The sequence below is a fragment of the Lepidochelys olivacea genome, assembly GCF_965140295.1.
Source record: "Lepidochelys olivacea isolate rLepOli2 genome assembly, chromosome: 1".
In the NCBI taxonomy this organism is placed as follows: Eukaryota; Metazoa; Chordata; order Testudines; family Cheloniidae; genus Lepidochelys; species Lepidochelys olivacea.
The window spans coordinates 19,040,219-19,063,837 of record NC_140411.1 but is presented as its reverse complement, the minus strand read 5'-3'; the positions used below and the strand labels follow the sequence as shown (position 1 = coordinate 19,063,837).

Below are 23,619 nucleotides of genomic sequence, written 5' to 3'. Positions count from 1 at the left end.
CTGGGGCTGCCTGGGGCTCTGGGGCTGCCTGGGGCTCCGGCACTGGGGCTCCAGTGCTGGGGTGGTCCAGGGCAGTCCAGGGATGGGGCAGGCCAGCCGGAGCGGGGCCTCCCCATATGGTGGTTCACACACCACACATGGTCATGAAACATGAGTCAAGGGTTGGCTAGGCCAGGATACCGGGATGTCAGAAACAGAAGATAAATTGGGGTCACCAGATGCCAGGAGTCACGCTCATCAGGATGCCAGGAAATCAAGCCACAGGAGCAGGGGGGACCCCAGGCAGTCAGATAGCTTCCTGTCATGTTGCTGGCTTAAGTAGGACCAGCATGCCAATCAGCCGCCCTGGGACTCTGCCAATTGGACTCAGACGTGGAGCTTCACACTGGGGCTGGGCTTTATGGGTCCCAGGTAAGCAGTTGTCAGCAGGTTACCAGTTGAAGGGCTGGAGTGTGGCCACTCCCATGAACCCTGCAGACCCATGCTTGAGACCTGTGTGTCACGACACATCTGTTGAATGCACCCACTGCAGTATCTCCAAAATGTATTCAAGTCGATAAACGTAATTGTGACAGAAGAGAAATAAAAATTTGCATGGTTGATCTATAATTCTGAACAGTTTATTCTGTACATCAGGAAGTGAAACACAGTGGTTAGAAGAAGTAGCTTGGAGTCAAGAAACCTAGCATGAAATCCTGATCCCAATGAAGTAAATGGCAAAACTCCCATTGACTTCACTGGGGTCAGGATTTCAGTCCTAGGCTCTATTTCTGACTCTGCCACTCATTTGCTGTCCTACTGAAAACTCCTCTGTGTTTCAGTTTCTATAACCGCAAAAAACTGGGGATGGCGATTATCCTCCTTTGGAAAGCATTTTAACACCTTTGAATAAAATATCAGCACTAGATAAATGCAAATTATTATTACCTCCGTTTAATGCCCTTAGCTAAAGAAAACGCCTTTAGCTAAAGAAAACGTATGCTTTATTGTTGGGGGAACTTGTGTAAAAGACCTGAAACATTACAGAAAAAAAATCAAAATAACAATTATAACAACATCTGTTCCACAGTAGAGTGCATGTTCCCTTCATATTGTGGAGGATTTCTAGGCACCGCAGCAAGTTCGAGTTTCTTAACAAGATATTTTTGGTGTAAAGTATTAATGAGACAGAAGAAAATGTTTTTCAGTTAGGAGATGAACCTCGTAGTAAAGTGTTTTTTTCTTTTTCCACGCACAAAGCAATAGTTGGTTGTTGATCCAGGAGCCAAAAAGTGATTTTTTTTTCAAAATAGGCCAGGAAAATGTTTATTTTGGAGACACCCACTGCACAAAAGACATATTTGAAAGTGTGAACTTGGTGATATGGATTATGAGAGCTTCAAAGCAAACTTGCAGTAAGCCCTAAAGAAAGGTTTTATGTGCGCCGCAAAGCAGGCTTTCTAAACTGCTTAGCAAGCCTCGATCCGATGGGTATGTTAATTTGAAAGTACGCAAGAATATGACCAACTACAATTAAAGGGAGAAACCATTGACAAGGGTACATTTTTGGTTGAATCACTTCGGGAACCTGATTTCAAGATCTAGACTCAGGGGGCCGCATTCACCCAGCCGTAGCAACTCCATCAATTTGGTTGCACTTGTGCCTGCTTAGCCAGTGGCAATTTAGTTCTAGTCTCTCTACGGTTAGTTGGCAGAGTCTGGTCATGCTATAGAAGGTACACTCTGAGTTCTTACAGGATGGTAAAACGAGCTTTCTCACGTCTCTGAACAGCACCACTTACTAGCCAGTCCTGAATGGTGTCATTAATGAAGCACTGCTTAGCGTGAGGCTAGTCATGGTGTCAGTAGGATCCTAGCTAGCAGGAGAAAGTGTGGCTATGTTTTAGAATATAGGGCCTGAATGAGGCACCTTTGTACTGCCCTGGCCGAATATGCAAATATAACTTAGCCTACCAAAATGGTGTCAAGGGGACCTTATATAAATGGGAATCTGACCCATTATGTATAAATACGGATCTTTGCGTCCAAATTTTTTTGCATAATGTATCCATTTGTCTTGCAGTTATTTGTGATGTGTGGGGAGGATGGTGTGTACATGCCCCTTGGACCTCACGGGGCAGAAGGGGAACAATACTCTGAAGGATGTCAAACTGTGATACAGTAACCACTAGCAGAAGCATGTTACACAGCTGGCGCCTCTCAGGGGGTGTGGGATAGTCAGCAGAATTCCCTGCATCCAATTTCCAGAAGTTCAATTTTTCATATGAGGTTATTGTGTGGTGAGAAAAAGGATGTAATTCTTAATGGGTATATTCATGTAAGCAGGTGCCTTCCCAGCCTGCTCTACAAACACACTGTTTAAAGTCCAAACTCAATTCCTACCCCTTTCATGTGATAAAAACAAACAGCCAAAAAATACCACTAAAATAAGATACCATAAAGAAAAGTTCTCCAGGGTTGGCTGCTTCTAGGGTTCCTCCCTCAGAACTGCTAGCTCACAGACTAGATTCCCTCTCTCTTTCATTAACCATTCTCCTCTCCCTTCTTTCCAGCTGGGATAAGGAGCCCTCAGATGAGGGAGCAAGTCCACAGAGCCCCATGCTGCACAACCTTTCCCAGCACAATCAGCATCTATCAGTGGGGGTTTTCAGGCAATCCCTGTCAGCCTGTTACAGCTGGGTTGCAGAGGACCTCCTGGTAGTTATCAAAGCACTATCCTATTCTTTCTAGCTATTTCAAGAAGCATTGATTGTGTGGATCATGGTGATGATGTTAATAATTGTACTACATTTGTTTTGCTGATGGCAAAGTGACTGTTAGTTTGTGGCAGAAAACGGCTAGGCTAAAGCCAGTAAGTATTTCTCTACACTGTGTTGGATGGATTTAAAAGGCAGAATGTGCATAGCTGAAATGTGCTGTGGCAGTGAACAGAACCCATTCATTGAAAAGGAATATGCTGACTTAAGGAAAGAGGTTCTTTGACTTGACTGTACCTTGAGAGAATCTCCTCGGCTCTAATTTGCTCCTACTTGGAGCATAGCTGTGACCTCTGAATTTATCAGCCATGTCTTTCCCTTCTTCCACAGGGGGACAATATAATGAGTGTTTTTACTGGGAGAAGCCCTAAATCTGGGGAATGCTTTGCAGCCTGGTCCTGTACATGTTGTCACTACTCCTTGCAGTGCTCAGTTTAGCGATCACATTACACAGCTAATCTGTGGGAATCACTTAGAGCAGTGTTTCCCAAACTTGGGACACCGCTTGTTCAGGAAAAGCCCCTGGCGGGCCGGGCTGGTTTGTTTACCTGCTGCGTCCGCAGGTTCAGCCGATTGCAGCTCCCACTGGCCATGGTTCGCCACTGCAGGCGAATGGGGGCTGCGGGAAGCAGCGTGGGGCCTGCGGACGCGGCAGGTAAACAAACCGGCCCGGCCCGCCAGTGGCTTTCCCTGAGCAAGCGGTGTCCCAAGTTTTGGAAACACTGACTTAGAGCATAGAAATAACTTAAAATAACAGCAATTATTTATTATTACAAAAAAAAACAATTCAGCTTTGTGAATGAGCCCCCCAGTTCATCAGTCTATATCGGTTCATCAAAGCACTTTAAATACATACTTACTTTAAGGCATATGCTTTTGTGTCATTGACTTCAATAGGACTTCAGCACATGCTTAAAGGGAAGTAGGTGCCTAATGATTTTGCTGGGGCGGGATGGAGTTAAGCCTCCCTTCCCCCAGGAGCCGCAGGGACGTGGTGCCGGCCGCTTCCGGGAGCGGCGGTGGGCCATGGCAGAAAATGTGCTGAAATGCTTTGCCAAACAGAGTGAACTTTAGTGCTGGCTCAACAAGTCTAAGGACTAAGGCCAAACTATTCATACTTGGGGGCCTAAAGATAGTCTCCTAAATCCATATTTAGGCCCTGCGTAGAAGTGGCCTGATTCTCAAAAGTGCTGAGGACCAGCAGCTGTCACGGAAGTCAGCAAGTATCTGGGGTAGCCAGGTTAGTCTGTATCCACAAAAACAACAAGGAGTCTTCTTATCCACAAGATGGGTGTGGTCTGGTGAGCAGAAGGAGTGTAGCTCCCTATCGCCAGTGTGTTTCAGCCTTTGCTTGTGGAGAGGAGACCTCTTGTAGACATGTGAAAACGGATCGGTCTCCAAATCCTTGGCTCCCTTACCATGGCTGCTGAGGAGCGGGCAACCTATGGCCCATGGGCCAGATCCGGCCTGTCAGGGCTTTGGATCTGGCCTGCGGGATTGCCACACCTGTGGCTCTGCGGGCTTCGTGCCGCACCCGGAAGCGGCCGGCACCACATCCCTGTGGCCCCTTGGGGGGGGGCAGAGGCCTCCGCATGCTGCCCTCGCCTGTGGGTACCTCCCCCGAAGCTCCCATTGGCCATGGTTCCCTGTTCCCAGCCAATGGGAGCTTTGTGGGAGGTACCCACAGGCAAGGGCAGTGCACGGAGCCCTCTGCCTCCCCTCCCCCAGGAGCCGCAGGGACGTGGTGCTGGCCGCTTCCGGGAGCGGCGCGGGGCCAGGGCAGGCAGGCAGGGAGCCTGCCCTGGCCCTGGTGCACACCACTGCCACCCCGGAGCCGGTGGCGCCGGGTCAGAGCCCGCAACCTGAACCCCTGCCCTGAGCCCCCTGCCACACTCCGCACCCCTCCTGCACCCCTGCTCTGAGCTCCCCAGCCGGATGATACCACTTTGTGTTAATAGAGACATGGAAGTCTAGCAGTGACTAGCTCTGTAAGCCATTTCCAATATTCTGTACTATCTAGTCTCCCTCAGTCACAGCTTGAATAGATGATGCTTTTGGAAATATTTCGTTAAACGCAGTCTGGATTAAAGAGCAGAGCTGGCAAGGAATTACCCTCCCTTTGGTGTGATCCCTAACGGAGGACACACTGTTTTCAAAACACTGATAATGAAACCATTTATATTTTTGGATGCTCTGCAGGGTACAATGCAGTAAATGAAAATAAATCATGGCATAATACATCTGTTACAAATGAAAGCCAATGCACCAAATGTCAAGGTTGCTTGTTTTGATTTATCAATGACAATTACCAGCCTTGGTAAGAATATTTGTGAAACAAATGGTAATGATTAGAGAAATGCTGGTTGATTGATTTGTAGTCATTTCACACAATCTGTCAGAGACTGGGAGATGGACAGGGGTCATACCTAGTGGTTGGAGCAAGTGTCAGTTCACAGAGCCAAGAGTCAGAACCAGGTTACCTGGAGTGAGGCAAGGCTGGGGCCAAGCAAGAGCTATTGCAGCCACAGGCAAATGCTTAGAGAAGCCACCAGCTGTTACTGGGCTTAAGAGCTGGTCTCTGCTGATTCTTCCCACCAGTCAGGCAGCCTACTACAGGCCAGGTGTGCTTCTTAGGTTGCCTAGAGACTGGATCTGCTGCAGGTCCTGATTCCTGGCACAACCAGTGCATATGTGCAATGGATTAGATGTTTTGTAGTTGGTGAACAGTAAGGACTATTTAGGGCTAGCTCAATCTCGCTCAGTAAGGTACTACTCAGTGCGTGTGTAAAGGTGATAGGATCTGTCCCTTTTTAGTGGAGAAACATCAAATCAAGTTTCCGCCTATTTTAAAATTTCCAATTAATTTGGTACTCTTGATAGATGGGAAATACATGTGTTTGAAGTCCCATAGCTGCAGAACAGCTACAGCATGTAGGACTCCATGGTGCAGATGTTCACTCTGCAAACACCCCTTTCCAATATGCTTCACTTCTGACCTGATGGAAACCACCTCTGTGATGAGATGGCCCACTGATGCATAAAGATGTTAAATGACATGCCCAGAGTCACAGAGGAAGTCTGTGGCAGAGCATTGAATTGAAACCAGATTGCCTGAGTCCCAATCCACTTCCTTAACCACAGGCCATTCTTCCTGCTGTCCAATAGGACATAAGTGGGTACCTGTTGGAAAATAAGTCTTCAATGCAGGATCACTTTTAAATTCATCCATCCTTGTAAAAGCTTTCTTCACTGCATAGAATGTGTTAATTAGGTTCAAAGTATTATTACCGTCTTGTCAACAGCCACTAGTTAGAAAGCCTCATGAAAATGAGGTAGAAATTCATAGGGGAACAACTTCAAAAGTCATGCAAAATTAGTTTTCGATAAGGTTTTGGGGAGCTTATCATATGCTGTATAATGATTTATGACAATTTGAATCTCACTGTTTCTGTAATTAATATTGCTGGATGCTTCCTATTCAGAGGGATGTTAATCATAATAATGCAAATGGAAGTATTATTGCTGCTATGCCTCAGCCTTCGTATTTCAAATTGAGCCAAAGGTTCAATATTCAGCAGCCTTCTCTATGGAGCGTTCACATTGTATGGGTAGATGAATGTGCGCCAAAGGTAAAATAACTGAATTAATATGAGCCAGAAGAATGTGTCTGGCTCATAGCTTCCCATTTTGCTTTAAGGTCCTGATTGTTCAGGCTTTTTAAACCCCAAATAAATTATTGCAATACATTTGCTAATTATGTTATACTGAAGTGCTATGTAGTATTAAATTGCAGCAGTGATGGATTTAGATGAAGTTTCTTATGCTTATTTTTAGTGATTCAAAGAGAGTTCAGCTCTAGCTAGGCCTCATTTGCAAGTTTAGAGGAAAAAGACATGCATAATCATTTCCCCATTTGGGTGGTGATATTGTTCGTAAATGTGGTGTCCTATATGTCTTTCAATGCTTAGTGTGTTATTGAAGAGGGCAGACGCTATTATAATTCCGATTAATTGTGGTGTGTGTTTAAAAAAATTCATTTGTGAAATTGGGTTCTGCAAACACCCTCTAATAGTATTCAGGCACTGCTCTTTTTAATTCTCTCCATGCTCTGTTATTCTCTCTCTTAACCGATGATTTCTTTTTCTGTCATAGTTGATGCTTCTTGAAATGGCTGGTTCTTTTTTTGGCTTGCATGGGTTTTTTTCCCTGCTGGTTCTTATTAAGCTGCATGCGATCTTGGAGTTTCCAAGAATATTTCAGAGCTGATTAAGAAGCTTCAGTTAACATTTCTGCAAGAATACAACCCAAACATAAAAAGATTGCTGTAGAAATTTAATTCTCAGCCTTTTGCCCTGTACCTGAAAGGACATTTTTCTGTAGTCACTGTTAGGGGCCACACCCACCCCATGATTTCTAGGGTTATCCTGCATCCTCTCAAATGCTTCTTCTCTCGTAGTATCAGCACAACATGATGCTGTCACCATGGACAGTAAGTGTTCCTGATTCGTGTAAGTGTGAACTCTTACACACTGCTGGCTGGTGGAGAGAGGTAGTATCTTAGGACTGTATCTTAGGACTTACAAGACCCAGGTTCAAGTCTACATGCTGCCACAAATATCCTATGTGATGTTGGGCAAGTTCCTCAAGTCTAGATTAACGAAAGCATTTAAGCACCACTTACGCTCTCCAAAGGACTGGTCAGTTTCTGCATGCATCTAAATCCCCATAGGTGCCCACTCACCTGGGATTTGGGAGACCTGAGTCTGAATCTCCATTGTGCCTAATTTGGAGCAGGGTTTGGGTGCCCAAACCACCAGGCCAGAGAGTCAATCTTTCACTTTTTCTCTCTGCAGCCCAGTGAATATTAAATTATTTTTACAGAGTAGAACAGCTCCAACAGGAGAGGCTGTGAGAGACCCACTCCGGAATAGCCAATAGCCCCATGGTTACAGCACACTCCTATAAAGTGGGAGTTCTGGATTCAAGTCCCTGCTCCAAATCAGGGAGAGTGAGGATTTAAAAACAGGTTGCCTACTTCCCAGCAGAGCATCCTGACCACTGAGCCATTCGCTATAATGGGTTGGGGAGTGTCGCTCTGGTTTTCCACAAGGAAGGGCTGACCAGGCATTGGTGCCTAACTCCAGGAGAGCGCTCATGACTGAGAATTGCAAGCAGAGATAGGTGCCTCCCTAGCCCAGATCAATGGGAGTTAAGACCCAGATCCACGGTATCCAAATCCTGTCTCTTTCCTCAGCATTTCCTCCTGGCTAACTTAGGCAGCTCCTCTCTCTACTTGCTGGCTTCTGAGAATCCTCTCTTCGATGCAAAACTCTCTCCATACAGGTTTCAGGGTAGCAGCCGTGTTGGTCTGTATTCGCAAAAAGAAAAGGAGTACTAGTGGCACCTTAGAGACTAACCAATTTATTTGAGCATGAGCTTTCATGAGCTACAGCTCACTTCATCGGATGCATCTCTCCATACAATGCATGGGAAGCCTGGGTGTCAGAGCTGGGGCTCTGTATTTCACTGGGCTGTGAGGTGCCTAAGAATTGGGCATTGCCTGATCTATAGATTATGAATAAGAATTTCTAGTTATCACTTCAAGGGTAGACAGGTTCTTGTCCCCAAATCAGACTCAGTATTATTAAGATTATTATATAGTTGGGAACCCCCGATGTTCACAGGTGCAACACTCACACTATAGGAACTCTTCTATATTTACAAATAAATAATTTATTAATATATTTAGCAAAGTCACACACACTCTAACCTAGCAAGGTAGATAGAGATAATACAGAAAGTACATCTGAATATCCATACTCACACCATCCCTTGCAGAACAATGTGAAATGTTAGCCATTAGCTTCCTCATCACCATCACCTTCCTCATTTTCACCAGTGGCCATCATTCTGACCCCTCCTGAGGGCTACATCTCTCTCCTCCTGCCCACAGGCTGGGATGCCACTTTTATAATATGTTACACTGATGTTATCTATGTCTAATGCATATTCAGTAGGAGTTTCTTGCCTCTTATTTGTATTTCCTCCCCTTACCATTGTTGAGGTGTCCTTCGACAGGTTAGTATATTTATGATTTCACCCCATTATCATATACGTCAGTGCGTTGCCATGGCACTCTTGTGGTCGGATGTTCCGTCCAAAACCTTCCAGAAGCTTGTATTAGTTTATGTTTCTGTGGTTGGCTGATGTCATTATGGACAAAATTCCCACCAGCCCAAAACTTATGGGTTACCTAAATTTATCTAGGCCAAAGTTCCTAGGCCTCAAGCCTTATGCTAACTGATGAAGCTAGTGTCTTACAGGATGCAGGCTTGTAGGTTCCTTGCATTACTGCTAACAATAATAAAGCAGAATATAATACAAAGCAGTGAATATAACAGAGGTAAGCTGGCCCACCAGGCTACAAGCACCTCATTTCCACATTTGTACAATGGGGATAATAGCATTTTCTTTCCGCAGATCGGTATTGTGAGGATCAACACATTAAAAATATAGAGGCTTTCAGATACTATGGTGATGGAGCTCATATAAATACATTAGATACTCTGCTTCTGACAAAGGAGAGAGCTCAGTTTGATCGCAGCTCCTTTTATCATCAAGATCACTCAGTGGGGCATTCTTGTGACGAATGGCCTCTTCTACTTTTGTTTCTGCTCTTCTGAAATGAGCACCAAAGATAGAGGAGATCTCAAGATTAATTCAGATTGCGTTAGATAGAGACCCTGCAATGATGTTGATTAAAAACCATCTGAAGAGACACAAACAAAGGCTAATAATACATGAAAATGTATCGGATTGTGGGAGAAGTCATGCTAAATGCACCCAACCAACAAAAGGGACGGATAACTTAGGAAGGAGAAATGTTGAAATAGAACTCAGGATATGTAAGCTGGAGGAGAGCGCAGGAGGGAGTAGGAGAACCATTTCAGTGCACCTTGGGTGGTCAGAGAGTCATGGACACTAAGTTTGCAGTGTGATATGGCAACATAAAAAGGCCAGTGCAGTTTTGGTCTGTGTATTGCAGGGGCATTTTGTCACAGATAAGGGATGTGAAAGCTTGTCTGTATATTGATCTGGTGCCACATACTTGGAATATTACACTTGGTTTGGGGCACCTTGTTACCAGCAAAGACTGCTCCAGGGGAGACAAAATTTACAAAGATGAAATGAGTGTAACCAGTAAGGAGGGAGTGGAATTACTTAGTGGGTAAATAGGGATCTAACTCAGTGAATGGAATTGGATTAAAAAGGTTTGATTAGGCTGAATATAAGAAAAAAAAATCTTCCAAAGAGGGAGAACTATTAACCTCTGAAATTGTCTTCTAAGGGAAGGAATGGTGACAACATTGCTTTTAGGACACAGGCTGGAGCCAACACTGGGTACTTTACAGAACTGTCCTCTATTGGCCGTGGAATGGGATGGACTGGATGGTCTAACTGATCTTTTCCATCTTTAATGTGTGTGATCCTTTAAGAAAAGGTCTGCTCTTAACCCTTGGTTTGCCACATAACATATTAACTGCCGGGGAACAATGGACTTCATGTTGTGTACCTGACAATCACGTTATTTACTTTTTAACAAAAACATTCAATCTAGTGTAATCCCAGCAGCAGTGTTCATATCAAGCAGTTGTGTGAGCAAAGGAGACTGGAATTATGTGACCCAGGTGGCTCATAAGTAGCTATTTCTAATTCTTGGTTTGTATAGGATTAAGATTATTTTTTTTAATGACCAATTTCTTTTTCTGTGTACATGTTTCAACAGGTAGACTGAGTTTAACACATGTCCAGGTTAAAATTGCATTCTTCAAGGAGTATTTGATGGGTTATTCCTAGATACTTCAAAAAGGTAAATTAAAAAGTGAGTGTTATTCATTTATTTTGGGGGAGGAGGTGGATTATTACAGTGTGTGACTGTTTAAAAGCAAATAATGCTATTTAATTGTAATGTTTCTCATTTTCTGGTGATAGGGTTAGGGTTAACAAATGCCTCTGATCAGAAAAGGGGGAAACATGAGCAGTTTTGTTATTTTCTCTTGGATCCGTCTATAAACTGATGAAAAGAGGAACACTATTTTATAAGCTTTGTAGTGAATGGGTCAAATCCAGAAGCCCTTCTTCAGAGTCAGTCCTTTCTCAGGCAAAAATGCCACTGACTTGAATGGAATTTTGGCTGAGTAAATAGGAAGTAAAAATTAAGTAAAGTCTTTAGATTTGGGCCCAATCCTGTTTCTAAACTCTAAGTCTATCAAGTCCTCCATGTCGCCTGGTGTTCAGCATCTCACAGGAAATGCTCAGTAGGTTGCAGGATTGGGCCGTTAGGTCATCTTGTTCCTCCTCATGCGCTGTCAGTGTGCTTCCAACTGTACAAATGCCAGGCTGTATAAATGGAGTACTTCGCTCTCCATGCCTCTGCAGTCCTTGGACTCTATGGGAAAAATCCTGGGCCATTGAATCAGGGAAAATTCCAATTGACTTCCATGGGGCCAGGCAGGCACGCTCGCTCACTCTCTCCCCATTATTTACAGTTTGGAAACACTTTGAATTGGGATGGGGGCCCTGTCGTGCTAGGCGCTGTACACAAGCAAAATGCAAAGACAGTCCCTAACCCAAATACCTCAAAATCTAAATAATCATGAAAGGCCTCTCCCCTTAGACTGTCCGCAAAGGTGCTAGTTCTGGTCACGGCATATAACACAATTCCAGTTAGAATTATACTGAAGGCACCCACACATTTAACCAACAATGGTAACAACTTGAGGAGGCTGCTGGCCTTATCCAGATAAGACCCCATAACTTAGAGGTGTAAGGCTCTGTACCACGTTAATGCCTTGTGCCATCCAGTCCCCTTGACAGCTATTAAAGTCAGATTTGTCAGTGCTAGCTAAATATAAGTGAATGAGTTGGCCACACTAGACTGTTTCATATCTTGTGTCTTTGGAAACCACACTCTCAGCGATACTAGTTCCTTTGACCTTCACAGGGTACCAGACATCATTGGGGAGGAGGAGCTCTGAAGTACTTAACATACTTTCTGTGAGTCCGTCTGATGAGAGAAGGATCCTTTGAGAAGAAGGATGGTCTTGGAGTTGAGACCCTAAAGTGGGACTCAGGAGAGCTGGGTTTAGTTCTTGACCCTGTTACTAAGTTTCTACCTGGGCAAGTCAATCAGTGTCTCTGTGCCTCAAGTGAGGATTATAATACTTCCTTTCACTGTTTCTCAGTTTTGTCTATTTAGGTGGTAAGACCTTTACAGCAGGAACTGTCTCTCGCTATGTATATGTACAGCATCTAACACAGTAGGATTCTGATCTTGGTTAAGGCCTCTAGGTGCTTCTATAATACAAATTATAAATAAACAATCACCTAAATCTGCAGAGTCTCTGTTGGACCGATAAATGGGGAGACCAAAATACCTATAAATAAAAAAATACAAGTATGGGGTGTAGGGGGTGGTTGTAATATAAAGTGACGTTCAAATGAAACTGATGCAGAGTTACATTGACTTAAAGATATAATGGGAACGATGAGCGAACACCCGTGTTTTAATCACCAGCGCAGTATAGCTATTGAACATAAATAACAGGCGGCTGTCTCACAGAACTGATCACTTACACTGGCAGATTACGGTCAGGATTGTTTATTATTTATTCATTCTTTGGGGAAGCATCACTTTCTGGTATAAGGAATTCATTTGTTTCCCTCTGTAATAACACTGATCACAATGAATTAATTCGGCACTCAGAGGCTGTCTCCTATATATATATATTCGTGTGTCTAGTCCACTGAAATGAATTATAAAACATGATGGGTCATAGATTATGGGGAAGCCCATTGGCTAGGAAGAGTTGAAGCCAGGTATCTCCTGCCTCTTAGAAGTGCAGTTCGGTTACAGAAAGCCAATGTCCCTGAAGGATCTAAATGGAGAGGTAACAATTATCAGAAAAACAAGGAGTTTTAGTTTCTATCCATGATGCAGAAAATGTAACAGCGTAACCAGGCAGCAGACTATAGAAAACTGAATGGGGGAAAAAATCTTTAAAAACCATGCAAGCTTTAAGTTAACATTTCCTAAGTTCTTTTGGGCAGGGAACATTACATAAGCTGTGTTTGCAAGCACTGTGTAAATCATAGAATCATAGAATATCAGCGTTGGAAGGGACCTCAGGAGGTCATTTAGTCCAACCCCCTGCTCAAAGAAGGACCAATCCCCAACTAAATCATCCCAGCCAGGGCTTTGTCACGCCTGACCTTAACAACTTCTAAGGAAGGAGATTCCACCACCTCCCTAGGTAACGCATTCCAGTGTTTCACCACCCTCCTAGTGAAAAAGTTTTTCCTAATATCCAACCTAAACCTCCCCCACTGCAACTTGAGACCATTACTCCTTGTTCTGTCATCAGCTACCACTGAGAACAGTCTAGATTCATCCTCTTTGGAACCCCCTTTCAGGTAGTTGAAAGCAACTATCAAATCCCCCCTCATTCTTCTCTTCCGCAGACGACAATCCCAGTTCCCTCAGCCTCTCCTCATCAGTCATGTGTTCCAGTCCCCTAATCATTTTTGTTGCCCTCCGCTGGACGTTTTCCAATTTTTCCACATCCTTCTTGTAGTGTGGGGCCCAAACCTGGACACAGTACTCCAGATGAGGCCTCACCAGTGTCGAATAGAGGGGAACGATCGCGTCCATCGATCTGCTGGCAATGCCCCTACTTATACATCCCAAAATACCGTTGGCCTTTTTGGTAACAAGGGCATACTGTTAACTAATATCCAGCTTCTTGTCCACTGTAACCCCTAGGTCCTTTTCTGCAGAACTGCTGCCTAGCCATTCGGTCCCTGGTCTGTAGCGGTGCATGGGATTCTTCCGTCCTCAGGGCACTTCCTCAGAGTGGGTTGTACTGTTGACAAATTCCTATTTTTAAATATAATCTGAATGTTTCAAGCAGAACAGAGAGAGATGCTAGCCACCCACTATATCTAACCACATATTTATTTACTGATCCATTAATGCTGGTAACCAATTAGTAAAACTTTGATTAAATGACCAGTGCTAGGCTAGGCCCTAATTTTGCATGTGCTGTGGTTAGTGATAAAACTGCCGCTGTCTTCACTGGAAGCAGGATTAGGTCCTTCAAGTTGTGCTGTTGTCCTCTATAAATAGGTTCACTCACCACAGGACCACCTCTTTGTGCCCAGATGTGGTGTCGCGGCTGTCTGCCCCTATGATGCTCCAGCCAATGTTGCTCCATTGCTACAGTGGTCTCTCTTCGCCCAGGTCACACTTTAGCCCACCTCTTCCAGGGTAACTGAGAGTCCAACCCAGCTATAGTCCAGTGATCTTACGGCAGGTCTTCTGTCTGTCTCTGGGCTCCGTGGGCCTTACACTTGTAACTTTAGCATCCTCGTGGCCAAGATGGAATCTACTCTGCAGGCAGCTCTGGCCAAGAGAAGGTGCACGCAGGAATGCAGCAGGGAAAGTCCTTTCCAGCCCATGGGCACCTGTTCTAACCCCGCCACAGAGTGAACACGCACCCCCCCACACACCCACCACCCAGAAGAGTACAATGAATATAGGAAAGGGAAATATTTATTCACAGAGGGATGAGAGGGGAAAAACAACAGGGGGAAATATGGGGGGAGCGGTGAAACAGGGTTGCATTCAACACAAGGCCTCACAGGCCCACTGGTACCACAGTCTGAAAGGGCAGACACCAAGCAATGAGTCCAGGAGTCCTGGGCAGAGTTCCAGTCTGTTGATGAGTCTTGGGTGGTCCTGGTCGTCTTCAGCACCAGTACACTTTCCTCAACAAACCTCTCCGGTGCCCTCTTCTGCTGCTCTCTGCAAAGCCACACAGAGCGACCACCTCCCCACTTAGCTACCTACAACCTTCCTCCTTTTTCCCAATGCAGAGTCACCAGCCCCAATACTCAGAGCCCCATGCAGCTCTGGGCAGCAGTGATACTAGGTCCAACTCCAGTCTGTTATTCTCAGGTGATTCCTCCCTGGCACAGTGCTTCTCCTGGGTCCTGTTCTGGAGTAGCTCCGATCCTTTGCTCTGTCCTTCCCAGGCTTCAGGCAGGTTCTTGGTTGCTTCATTCTGTGAGGGCCTGCTTGCTGAAGCTCTTCTGTCCCGACTAGAAACACACCCTCTTGCTCTCCCCTCTCTTTCTGCTCCCCCTCCTTCCCCAACAGCACCTCCTCCTTCTGGAACAATCAGCACTGCCCCCTCCCCCCGGAAAAAGATTTAAAGGTCTATGTTCTGTGAACCCCAAGGGGGTTACACACCTCTTCCCTCAGGGGCTTCCCCCGCCCCTCTTCCTTGGTGGCTGATACAGGAACCCTGGCCCACCCTCTACTCTGGGTTCCAGCCCAGGGACCCTGTTGCTGGCAGCCAAGGTCTGCTCCCTCAGATACTTTGCTGCCTCCCTGGACTGCTTCCTATCTCTTCTGTCCCCCAGAGAGAGACTGTAGACTCTCCCTGCAGCCCCCTCTACTCTCAACTTCTTAACTTGATGTTAACCAGCCTGCTCCTGCCCTGCTGGGCTACATGATCAGTTAAGTCTGGATCTCTCTCCAGGTATAGCCAGACAACATTAATTGGCCTTGCAGCCCCTTGAAGGCCCGTGTGGGGTACACATCCCATCACACCTTGTAGCACACACTGATGAGTAGCAGGCAAAGTCTGATCAATGATCTCCCATGGGGCTGGCTGGCTTCCTGAAGTCTCCCACAAGGGAAACTGCAGACATCTCCCCACATTATCTCCTGCTGGGGAGTGGAGCCAACTGCCCCTCCAGTCCTTCTGGCTAGGGAGACTTGCTTCCTAGCTCTCTGCTTGCTTCTTCCAAATATCACCATCCCAAGAGGATGCCTCTCTCAACACGAGCCAAAGGCAAGAGGTACTGACGAGTCCATTCTGCTAGCCAACAAAGAGATGGTGGGAGGAAATCTTTCTTCACTGGGTCTTTATAGTTGTCAAGACTTTAGCACATAAAAACGTGAAAGGATAGTGTGACAAAGTCAGTCCTGACAGAGATATAAGTGTGGTACATTTGTTCTGAAACAGTCAAAGAGCCCTAGAATGCCGAACGCCTTATTCCCTGTAAGCTGTGAAAGGGTTACCTCAGGTTAACTAGAGATGCCTGAGGCCAGTTAAGGGCTGCCTTTGACCTTTAAAAACCCCTCTTCTGGTGAAACAGAGGAGGGGAAAGATGAGATACAAGCAGCAGCAAGGAAAGGCTTCCCCTAGGTGGAAGGCTGTGTGCTCTCCCTATAGGGAAAGAAACTAAGTTAACAGCTGCTTGGGGATGGACTAGCAACTAGGAGCCAGTGTAGTAGAGTAACATCCTGGAGAAGGGTCAGGGAGAAAGTATTTCTGTTTGCATTGTGAGTTTGGGGTTGGTTTGTTTTGCTTGAGAGAACTTCTTGGGCCTACCCTGAGGCCCACCATATAACTAGGACAAATAAAACCAGAGTGAAAAACCTTCTGCAGTCAGACCGATTTACTCCAGGCCTTCACCACCCAAGGGAGAAATGCTGAGCCCAGTGAAGGGACGAAGGTACTCTGCCGCAACAGTAAAACGAATAGAAGTTGTCTCCAGGGGCAACTGTAGTAAAAAGACAAATGTCTTTGGGTAAATAGGGTTCCCTCCATGGTGCATTTTGGCCAAAATGTTCACACTTGGGCGTCGAAGGTTAAGGAACTAAATGGAAGTAGCCTGATTTTTCGATGTGCTCCTGTGGATGTCAGCCGGCGTTGTTGTACACCTCTGAAAATCAGGCCACTTTTATTAAGGATCCAAAATATGGACTTTGCTGCTTATAAGTTAGGCGCTTACCTTTGAAAGTGTTGGACATTGCTCTTAGCCTTTCCACCACATATCATGCCACAATCTTTGGAATGGATTTCCTTCTTGGGTAATATTTTACTGTCATTGGAAGCAACGAGTATTTATTCTGTTTATAGCTACCTGTTTTAAGAGAATTTTGCTCTCATCTGGTGACAACTAGATTTATTTGGTTTTGTGGTACTGACGTTAGATTTAAGTAAGTTCTTTTAGCTTCATTCGCCTTTGTCTTGCTAAAATAAATTAAGAAACCGCTACTGGCTGGCTAGGAATTTTTTACGCCTTATCACTTTTGTTCTCCATCTTCCCACACACCCCCCCACCTGGTTCCCACCTTTGTTTGTCTCATCCACTTGTCATTGTCTTTTTACATTGTAAGCTCTTTGGGATAGGATATGTTTGTATGGCCACTAGCACATTCGGGTCCTGATCTCCTTCAGCCGTTACAGCAATATAAACAAGAATAGAAAACTGTGTTCTCTTCCCAGGCACCTTGCCTTGATCCAACGTTTGAAGAGATAGTGTTAAAAAAATGTTCTATTTTTTATAGTCAGTATGTCAGCCAGTGTTAGTTAAGCGTTAATTAATAGTGCTTCTTTCTGTGAAGGTCTTGGCCATCATTTCGCCACAATAACTCCTGCTGTTTGGCTCAAGACTATTCAGCGAAGACTGAAATAAGCTTGTCTTCTTGACTACTAAGGTCTCTCTCTCTCTCTCTCTCTCTTTTTTTGCTGTCAACTAGATCAGTCTCCATATTCCTTTCCATCCCCTTGAAGAAATTGACAAAATGATGGGAATGATGTAACTGATCATTTGATAAAACAGTATAAAAACCAGAAGGAAAAAAGGAGAGAAAAAAGTCTTATTTGTATGTTGTTGGTCAATCACTTCCTTGCTGTTCAGGTTTCTAAGTAAATTTCAGTGCTATCTCCTGGACACATCAGATTTTGTTTTTCTTTTACCACTTTGTGGTAAGCCTCTTTTAATATAAGTTTTCATCTCTCCTGTTATGACAGGGAAAGTATGTGATTTCACACCCTGCAATAACTGATATGACAGTGAGGCTGGGGCAAAGATCCAGTGGTTACACTGTGTAGAAAAAGAAAGAACTGCATCTTAGAGCGTAGGTAATAGACTTTCCTCATTAAACCGTGTTAATAAATGCACTGGCAGTGTCCAAGTGGAACCTTCACTTCAGAGTAACATTTACCTTGCCTCCCATTAGGCTTAATAATACCCTACACTTCCATATCACTTTCCCTCTGAGGATCTCAGAATGTTTGGTGAACATTCATAAGTTAAGCCTCACAAACACCTTGGTGAAATAGGGAAACATTACTATCCCAATTTCACAAATGATGATACTGTGGCACAGGTGCCCAAGGTCACACATGAAGCCTGTAACAGAACCGACACTATAATTCCGTTTTCTGTACTCCTGTCCTTTGCTTTAGCCAAAAAATCTTTACTGGTGGGCTATACCTTTAAGAGACCTGATAGTGGCCCACACTAGAAAGTGAAGCTGGCATTGTAGTGATGGCTAGTAGTCACCAGATACCAGGGTGATGAGCACACTGTAAATAGATAGAGACACAGCTGTTGTACCCCTTCCCCATTCCCTTTCTTGCTCTCATATTCAGTATTGTGTAGCTGTAGCTGTTTTCCACGGGATACCCATGTGTAACTCCTGTCAGCGTTGTAGCATGCTCACAGGGCAGAGTCAAGTCTGAACTCCATTGTAACGTAGCCAAAGATAATGTTTGTTTATGTTTCTAAATGCAGACTGAGAACCAGTAGTTCTTTCTCGTTCTCTACTTCTGATTGACTAATGCAGCCCCTGATGCCTTGTGCCACCCCCAAAGGGACTGTGCAAGTCCTGGCTTGTAATAGGCAGTCTTGGAGTGGATCGCTGACTTCATTATGGGTCTCAGCAGGAGCGATGTGTGTGCAACCAGGAAAGATTTTGATCCCTTTTTGCTTTTGCCTGTCTGTGTCAAGGCAAACACATCCTGGTCATGGTGGAGCATTTCAAATGTTCTTATCTGTCACAGGCGAGACTTGATTTAATTTTGAGCTCTAATTAGATGTTGACTGATGGTGTGGGGGGGGAATATGCTTTGGGGCAGGTGAGCATCGGTGACCAATGAGAGCCTAAAATGTTTCAGTACAAAGGAGATTGGGCTTTTTGATTTAATATTAATGATAATTTTTAATGTGTACGTGACTCTGTTCTAGACTAGGCTGTTGGGGGCATGTACTTTCTATGTGTTTTCTTGCCTGTGTTAAGGAGCATGTCCTCACTCAATATTATTTGGTAAAATAGTTGGAAATACAGGGCAATTTCGGGGGGATAATAGAGGTGTTCATTTTAAATGCAGAGGATCAATATTCAAACGTAATGAAGGTAAGATGTAAAATCTGTCGCTACCTGCTTTAGGATGGGCCTTCTTGGCCACAGTCTAACAAAACACTTAAGCACGTGTTTAAATTTAAGCATGTGAGTACTTCTGATGATTTAATTGGGATTACTCGCATGCTTAGAGTTAAGCATAGGATTAAATGAGACCACAGTCTATCTTGCTGACCAATATTGTCTTATTGTTTCCTTATACTCCTGCCTCTCTTTGTCTGTATCCATCTGTTTCATCTTGTCCTGTACTTAGATTGTGACCTTTTTGAGTCAGTGACTGTCTGTTTCTTCTGTGTGTGCACAGCGCCCAGCGCAATAGGGTCATGGTCCATGAATGAGACTCCTAAGTGGTACAACAAGACAAATAAATAATAAATCAAATGATGATTTAAAAAAAAGGTTGGAACCAGGAGGCTAACCCTAAATCAGCTAAGGTCAATTGCACATTGAGGTCTGTGGAACCACTCACCTGCTTAAATTCTTTGCTGGGTTGGGGCCCAGAGGGATGTTATATTTAATGGATAACAGACATAGTGAGAATTGCACTTGCACGGGTGTAAATGGAGAATAACACCACTGAATGCAGTGGTGTTACCTTGTTTTAAAACTGGTCTATAAAAATCATGACTGGTGTGAAGAAAGTAAATCAGGAAGTGTTATTTACTCCTTCTCATATCACAAGAACTAGGGGTCACCAAACAAATGAAATTAATAGGCAGCAGGTTTAAAACAAACAAAAGGAAATATTTCTTCACACAGCGCAGTCAACCTGTGGAACTCTTTGCCAGAGGATGTTGTGAAGGCCAAGACTATAACAGGATTCAAAAAAGAGCTAGATGAATGCATGGAGAATAGGTCCATCAGTGGCTATTAGTCAGGATGAGCAGAGATGGGCGACAGGGGATGGATCATTTGATGATTACCTGTTCTGTTCATTCCCTCGGGGGCACCTGGCATTGGCCATTGTCGGAAGACAGGATATGGGGCTAGATGAACCTTTGGTCTGACCTAGTATGGCTGTTCTTATGGGGAGCTGTGGGGAGCCACGGACCCTCCACCTGGCCTGGTCAGGAGCCCTGAGGGCCGGGACACAGGCCGGGGGCTGCTCTTGGGGGCCCCTCACCCTGCTGGGGCTTCCTGCTTGGCCGGGGGCAGGGCCTTGGGGGGAAGAGGAGAGGTAGGGGTGAGGCCACTTTAGGGCCAGGGGCCCCTGGCCCCCCACTTTTGGGTAGGCTCTGCCACTCCTGGTGTCAGAGAAAAACCAGGTCTATTGTTATAATATTTTTGTCGAATTGGTAGGGATGGACAATCTGATTCAGCTACAGAAAGAGCCACACTGAACTCAAATTTAACCCAAACTTAAAAAAAAGATGGATAGGTTTTAAAGAAATTAATAATAATCTCACATCGCAGTACTTCCTAGTTCCAGACAGACCCCAAAAAGCCAAGGAACATGAGGGAGCCTAATTAGAAGCGGGATATGCTAGACATCACCGTGAGATCTGCAGCCCCATTCTGCAGATTCTCAAGGCTTGATAAGTACTGATCTGAACTGAAGTGAAGTTTGCCCACCACCATAAAGCGATTCTCAAACTGTGGGTCAGGACCCCAAAGACAGTCGTGACCCTGTTTTAATGGGGTCATCAGGGCTGGTGTTAGTCTTGCTGGGGCCTGGGGCCAAATCCAAACTGGAGCCCACCACCCGGGGCTGCAGCTGAAGCCGAAGCCCCACTGCCCAAGGCAGTGGGGCTCAGGCTTTGGCCCCCCGCCTGGGGTGGAGGGGCTTGGGTGGGCTCAGGCTTCATTCAGTCCTCCCTCTCCCAGGGTCATGCAGTAATTTTTGTTGTCAGAAGGGGGCGCAGTGCAATGAATTTTGAGAACCGCTGAGTTAGAACAATTAGTTTTCCAGAAGAGTCCCTAGCAATCATGAAAGCTTATGCTCAAATAAATTTGTTAGTCTCTAAGGTGCCACAAGTCCTCCTTTTCTTTTTGCGGATACAGACTAACACGGCTGCTACTCTGAAACCTGAGTGAGGACTATAATCTGCATTGTCAGAACTCAAATTCTTTTGGAGTAAGTCTAGACCTTTACATCTTCCAGTGCAAGGTGAAAATGCATTAAAAGCCTTTGTTATTCCAGTTTTTGAATCTCAAGCAAGAAACTCACCACTTTCTCATCGCTCAGTGAAAGGTGAAGCTAGATGTTTAGGAGACATTTCTACTTCCTAGAAAGTTTGTTTTCCTTTCAGTCTCACTGAGGATAGTAGAATGCTGGCAGTCTTGGAAGTAGCTTTATACTCAGAGGTGATAAATTCTGCCTATTGCCACAGCTACTTAGTACATAAGGCTCATATTGTGTACAGATTATGCACAGGCCCTTGTTTGAGTAATGCAGAGTTGCAGTACCCCAAGTGGAGTTCCAGGTGGGGCTTCGCCTCATTGGGTTTGTGGGTATACAGGTGGGGTGTGCTTGCTCTTAGAGTATAGGTACAGAAATTATACTTAGGATGGGGAAACAATGAGGGGAAAGACTCTTTGGATCTTCCTTTACATACAGGTCATTGGGTTAGTCAGAGACTGTCCATAAACATTTGAAAATAAAGTATCAAGACTTATTTTACCTTTTTTACCTTTATTTTTATCTTTTAACGACTTGACATTTTCTAATGTCAAAGGCATATAGCAACTAAAGCAAAGCCTCAACAAATACCCATTCCCTATGCTTGACTTTAACATTTCATAGCGTGTGCGGCCAGAGAGGACCGTTAGATCCTCCAGTCTGACCTTCTGTTTGTCTACCTCACCATGTATGCTGAAGTCTGTCTTCCTGTGGGTTTCAGCATTGCAACGAGGAATCGGAAATCGGCTCATTTCCCCTAGTTACTTGGCAAGCAGCTCTTGTAATTTTAACCTGTTGGCAAACGCTACAACTGTACACAGATGAAATTGTGTGTTTTCACATTTAAATACATTTAAATAATTTCCACACTCCTCCTCCCTGTTTGAAACTCCTTGATTAACCAATTTTCTGGTGTGTCATCACATTTAACCCACAGTCGGGAGCTCCCAGCATTTGGGAATAAACCAGTTGGTGGGGGTGGGGGTGTTTTCCCCACTGACAATTATCCTGCTTATTCCCATCATCACACAGGGGCTTTTATTGTTCCAGCAGCAGCCAGCATCTGTGATGGATTCCAGCTGGCAACTGTAGAGATGACAGTCTCTTGTGCCTCTCATTCATTGTGACCCACTGTTGTGCTGTGGCAGAAGCAGAGATTATATGTGCAACAGTATCATTGTTAAGCCCCAACAGTAACTTTCTTCAGTGACAGTAGCCAGCCTTGCAGGCGTGGGAGCGGGGACAAAAGGGAATCCACATCAGGGATGTTGAAGAGCTAAGAGCATCTTAGAACCCGTCCACAGGCAAAGCTGGCACATTTAGCTCAGACAGGCCGGGGGGGGGTAGGGATGGGCCACTGAAAAAGCAGCAAGTTGAGACATGAGATACTCGCTCACTGCAGTATATTCACCCTCCTTCCCAGAGCTATTGGATGGGTTTTCCCTTCAGCAACCCACTCCCCCAAAGCCCCATCTTCCAATGGGTTTGTCTTGACTAGGATAAAGAATATTTACTAATTACAAAAGCTATAGTTAGGCATCTTGATTTAGAAACTAACTGAATTAATAAGGCCCATGCAATGAGTGTATAATTGAATATATTAAGAATTTTAACATTCAGAACTACTGTTCTGGTGCACCTTCAATTTTCCATGGATATGGAATTTATAAGGAGACTATTCTGCAGTCTGGTTGGATGTGCTGGGTTTTCCTTCACTAAAATACAGCTCAGTTGTGCCCATAAGACATAGGGATGAAGCAACAAAATACCCCAAGAACAGAGGAAAGGTTTGTTTTCTCACCCATTTTTCAATGCCTGCGATTACCTCCTGGGAGAAGACAACAGAGGATTTAGGTGGGACAGATATTGCTTTGTGATTACTGGACTTGTAGAAGTGATAAGATTCATAAGTGCTTCCTGCCACATGCACAGTCTTGGGGGCTGCTGATGAGCAATGATGAGTGGGAGAGCAAATGTTTGCTAACTTTGGGCTGGCTCCCTACCGTCTGATGCGGAAGGCATGTAGATCTCTCTTTGAAGTCTGTATTAGCTCTCTGTGTGCATAACTGGAGACAGAATCTGTAAGACACACAGTAAAGTTCTCTTTTTTAAAAGAACTCAACTAAAATACTGTGACCTCTGACCTAATTGGAACTATCCTTGGGTGTAGAAGGTCCACTTCGACTTAGACTTAATGGGGAGCCAGTGCTGGGTGGTCAAGTACTAGCCTGGCAGAAACATACTACGACAGCGTAGTAGTTGAGAAAGGGAGGAGGTACTGGAAATATCTGAGAAATGGTAGCTGTGAGAGCTAGTCTGAGATATGGTCACATAAAAGAGCTAGAGTTAGGGTGAGTCTGGTGTTCGTCAGGCACTTGTATGATTTTTGTGATAGATTCTGGTACGAAGATAGACGTTTAAAGTTCCTGCTCTCTCTGTGACTATGGGTCAAATCCTGAAGC

The 23,619-nt window shown here is 44.7% G+C and overlaps 1 protein-coding gene across 1 annotated transcript in view; it reads left to right on the top strand.

Moving 5' to 3' along the window:
- The window catches only part of TENM4 (teneurin transmembrane protein 4), a 2,254,482-nt gene that overhangs the window by 1,721,765 nt on the left and 509,098 nt on the right, over window positions 1-23,619 (top strand). Inside the window, exon 7 of the mRNA XM_084644861.1 lies at window positions 10,543-10,626. The gene's annotated coding sequence lies outside the window, so the exon portion shown is untranslated. The remainder of the gene's footprint in view (window positions 1-10,542; window positions 10,627-23,619) is intronic.